We start from the raw sequence: 5,463 nt of genomic DNA on the forward strand, positions 1-5,463 counted from the left end.
TAAGCTGAAGATAGATGGAATGGCTTATTTTTCTGTGCTATGTCATTCTCTGTAATGACTCAAAAAAAATTCCTGAAACATTTCTTGACACACAAATCCCATGACAGTGATGGCAAGCACTTACCCTTAACAACTGTTAAACCTCACTGTGTAAAAGGGAGGCAATTGTCGTTTCATAAGGTTTTCATAATGTAGTTTTGTGGCAAATGTGTAATCTTACCACTTCTCATGCAGAGCTGTGGTTGCATACAGATCTTTTGTGCCTTTTTAATTGGCAATTTTGTATTGAAAAATACCCAAATTCTTTTCTAATCAAGTTAGTGTCAGTTTAATTTTGGAGCTACAGTCTTTTCTCTTAATCACAGTTTAGGTTGCCCTAGATGCTTGATTTGAATTAGTCCTTTTGTAGTGTGGGATACAGTATACATACCCATGATTAGGGTTTTGTTTATTCATTTTTGTATTAAATTATTCCCTCTGCGTTTCTTTGGTTATTATGGACCAAAGCAATTCTAATTGGGATATCTTCATTGGCACTTGATGAGGCAGTCTTTGAAATTTGAAATTCAATATTACAAAAAAAAAGTTTAAAATGTAAGAGATTTTACTGAAGGGAGAAAAGGATTTTACTGAAGGGTGAGGAAAAGAGCAGAAGATGATAGGATGAAAGATAGAGATTAAATGACAAAGAATTGGTAACGTAAACCCAAAGTAAATGGTAATGGGACACAAAGGTTGTCTAAAGATGTACGATACAGATTAGCACACCATAGACCATACACCAAATCTCCTAAACTTGCTTCTACCACTCCATGAACGATGTCCCACCACTAATCACAATGGTTTGCTGTCACTGACGTCATTTCCTCTGGAGAAATTCCATTGACAACCTCCCAACTCATAGACACTCCAACCCATACTGCTGCTTCAACATTCTCCCACACATTCCAAAAACAGGCCTGTTCATTTGTTGTGGGTGAGACTATAGGGAAAGAACAGACTTTTCCTCTTATATCAACAACTTGTCTAATGTTGACCATCATGTACTGTTTTCATAAACTATGGGAACATAATATTACTGAACTAGTAATCTGTAGTTCAAATCATTATGCACTAGTTGAAGTAACTTAAATTCAATGTTTTTTTTAAATTGGAATCAATTTGAAGTTTAATTAGGGGTGACCACAAAGTTACTGAATCTCCATTAAAAACTAAATCCCTTTTTAATGTCTTGGGAAAGGAAGTCACAATCTAACCTAGCTGTGATTAGGTTATGAGTGGTTAGCTTTTTACATTATTCCAGACATCTGCTACTTGTTTGTACCAAACCTTTTTACCAAAGTTTAAATAAGATTAGAACTTAATGGACCAACAGGCATCAAACAAAGCATTGGGTAGGGTGGGTCTTTACCCAATCCAATGTTGAGGACTTTGTACGTTAGTTAACAAATAGTGAAAACTGTTCCACACAGTAGAAAAGCTTCAGGTTGCCAAAGTCATACTCACCAACTTGAACCTGGTGCCTACATCAATGGGCCTGGGTTTGCCCTGTTCCATTGGCCAGATAGACCCACTGTAATTGGTGATAGAGTATTATACAGTATGAACAAATCCCGAAGGACATATCTGCTATGCTGGACCTGTGGTAAGTGAGCCACCAAGCCGGAAAAACCTACTTCATCTCACTGCAGATTTCTCTGTCTCTACTAAAGCTTAGGACTGAAAGTAAAACATTCAGTACACTGTTCCCCCATCAAGCACTCCCAGGTAGCCATAGCATAGTATTAGATGCAGATTATAGTTCTGTCTACTGTTTTAAAACTGAAAGGGAACGAAGAATAAAGGTCCCTCAACACTATCCCCATCAAACACTCCTGGGACAGGAACAGCATGATGTTAAGTACAAAGCAAAGCTCTCTCCACTTTGAACTAAAAGAAGATTGAAAATCCAGTTCCCTCGATACCATCACTCCTAGGACAGAGTACAATCTCTAACCTCATAAGGGTTATTCTGGTGCAGTGCTAGTGTCCCTACTTTTGACCCAGGAGATCTGGGTTCAAGTCCCATTTACTCCATACACTGCTGATACCAGGTCTTGAGCATTTCCAGCATGAGAGAATTTGACTAACTGTTCTACATTTTTTACATTTCTGAATACCCTAACCTCAAATCTGTTTGTCATTGATTATAACCTAACTGGATCTGCTGTATAAATACTACAGCAGCGAGACCAGGCCAGAGACTGGGAATTCTGTGGTAATGCAACTCGTCTCCAGATTCTCCAAGACCACGCCACAGTCCATTAGCCACAAGTCAAAAGCATGATGGAATGCTATCCTGTGAAACAATTACTCATTCAGCTGCCAGTACCTAGTCTGTACCATCTACAAGATATGCTGCAGCAACTTTCAAACTTGCAACTGCTACTATCTGGATGAAGAAGAGTATCAGATATATGGAAATATCACCACTTGCAAATTCCTCTCAAATCACACACCATCCTGACTTGGAACTAAATCACTATTCGTTCTTTCATGGAGTTGCTGAATGAAAATGCTGGAACTCCCTCCGTAACAGCAGTGTCTGTTCCTGCGGTGGATGGGATGCAGTATTTTAAGGAGGTGGTTCATCATTAGCTTCTCAAGGGCAATTAGGGATGAACAATAAATGCTAGCAATACTTGCATTCTAAGAAACTATAGAATAAATTTGAACTTCACCTTGAACTCTGCTCATTTCCTGAAACTAAAAGTTGTTGCCATGAGAATCCATTTGGGATCTGGCAATGCCTGTGCTTTTGTTTTATGGATCACTGTTTTTCCCAAGTCTTACATTAGTGCTCTTCTCACCTCTTTTTCTAGTTCATTGATAACTGAGCTTGTTTTTAGCTCCCATCGTGCACTGGATTTTTTTTAAAAATAAACTTTGCTTTCAATCTCCACCCTTATCTCAAATTCTTCCCTTCTGTTCCTCAACGTCTTTGTGCCTGTTTCTTGTGACATGCTGTCAATAAATATTCACTAGAAGCGTACTGACTCCTATGGCTGCCTTAAATTTGATCCTTCTCAATCTGCTTCCCATAAGGTCCATAATAAATTATTTCAGTTCCTCCAACGCAGTTGTTCTGATGATGTACCCTTGTGTACTAACGTTTTTCACGTTATTTCTATAGTCAGCATGGCACTTCACCATCATTATTCCTTTTCACGCGTTTCTGCTCTCACCCCCTCCCCTTAGTACAAAAAACATGACCATTCATATTCAATGGAACGTCCCTTACTGTTCACTCCACCTCCACCACAATGTCCTCAGCAAACATATCTTCCCCTGCCATTTTGCACTCCAAAGGAACTCTGTTGTTGCGTTTATCCATGCCATCTCAGGAGATACGTCATCTGTGCTTTTATCTCCTTTCATCTCACTATTCAAGGCCACAAACATTTCTTCCAGGTGAAGCAGCTATTTACTTGCACATCTCTCAAACATGTTGAGTGCATTTGCTGTTCAGGTTGCGATCTCTTTTACATTGAAGAGATTGAATGTAGAATGCTTTACAGATCTCCAACCTTCAGTTTGCAAATACCACACTGAGCTCCTGGTGACCTGTGCTTTCAATTCTCCACCTTGCTGTAGTGCAGACTTCTTTCTAATTAGCAGTCTGCAGTGTTGCGATGCACTTCAATCTTAGCTCAAGCAGCCACACCTTATTCTTTACTAAGATATTTCAAATCTTCTGAACTCAATTTTGAGTTCAATAATTTCATAATCTCTACCCTAATTTTGTTTTTTTTAATATTTGCTGATTTTGCTTTGCTGTCATGTTTTCATTTTCTGCTATTCTGCCACTTGTATCTCTACACACATTTTGATTTTTTTCTTACTTGACATTTGCCACTTTGGCCTTGCTCTGCCAATCTTTTTGCCACTGAACCTTTCCAGCCATCCTTATCACAGATCCCACCCCCCCCCAACCGTTTTGTTCTTCTTCTGACCCTATCCCATACTTATTGCATCCCTTAGTTGTTGGGGGTTTTGTGGCACACTCTGGATCTAAGACTTTCTTCATGACTTGATGGCTATGGACGGTGTATCATTGTGGCCAATTCTCAATCTGTAAATTCTTCCCATATGCCAAAGGCAGGTAGTGAGAATTTCCTGGTCAGAACAAAAAAACGGCAGTAGCTGTGGCACCACAGCCCTTCCACTTCAAAGACTCCAGATGTTGCTTCTTGGCAGATTTGAGGGACTACCATAACCAGATGATAACAAAATTGGTGGTATAGTGGACAGCGAAGAAGGTTACTCAGAGTACAACAGGACCTTGATCAGATGAGCCGAGGAGTGGGAATTGGAGTTTAATTCAGATAAATGTGAGGTGCTGCATTTTGGAAAGGCAAGTCAGGGCTGGACTTATACATTTAATGGTAAGGTCCTAGGTGTGTTGCCAAACAAAGAGACCTTGGAATGCAGTTTCATAGTTCCTTGAAAATGGAGTCGCTGATAGGAAGGGTAGTGAAGAAGGTAACACAGTGTGGAGCTGGAGGAACACAACAGGCCAGGCAGCATCAGAGGAGCAGGAAAGCTGACGTTTTGGGTCAGGACACTTCTTCAGACCCTTTTTCTGATGTAGGGTCCCAACCTGAAACATCAGCTTTTTTGCTCCTCTGATGCTGCCTGGCCTGCTGTGTTGCTCCAGCTCCACACTGTGGTATCTCAGCATCGGTCGTTCTTACTAACTCATAGTGAAGATGTTTTGTATGCTTGCCTTTGTTGATCAGTGCATTGAGTATAGGATTTGGGAGGTTATGTTGTGGCTGTACAGGACATTGGTTAGGCCACTTTTGGAATTGTGTGTTCAGTCCGGTCTCCCTGCTATAGGAAAGATGGTGTGAAACTTGGGAGGATTCAGAAAAGCTTTACAAGGACATTGTCAGGATTGGAGGGTTTGAACTATGGGGAGAGGCTGAATAGGCTGGGGCTGTTTTCCTTGGCATATGGGAGGCTGAGGGGTGACCTTAAAGAAGTTTATAAAATCGTGAGGGATATAGATTGGGTTAATAGTCAACGTCCTTTCCCCAGACTAGGGGAATACAAAACTAGAGGGCATAGATTTTAGTTGAGAGGGGAAAGATTTAAGAAGTACCTAAGCGGCAACTTTTTCATGCAGAGGGTGGTGCGTGCATGGAATGAGCTGCCAGAGGAAGTGGTGGTGGCTGGTACAATTACAACATTCAAAAGGTATCTGGATGGATATATGAATAGGAAAGGTTTAGAAGGATATAGGCCAAATGCTGGCACATGGGACTAGATTAATTTAGGATAGCTGATCGGCATGGACGAGTTAGATAGAAGGGTTTGTTCCATACTGTACATCTCTATGACTCTTTGACATCTGTAATTGTTCCAAACTCTCAAGGTCATGGACCTGAAACATTAATCTTTTCTTTCTCTACAGATACTCCT

The sequence above is a fragment of the Rhincodon typus genome, chromosome 13 (assembly GCF_021869965.1).
Source record: "Rhincodon typus isolate 14 chromosome 13, sRhiTyp1.1, whole genome shotgun sequence".
In the NCBI taxonomy this organism is placed as follows: domain Eukaryota; kingdom Metazoa; phylum Chordata; class Chondrichthyes; order Orectolobiformes; family Rhincodontidae; genus Rhincodon; species Rhincodon typus.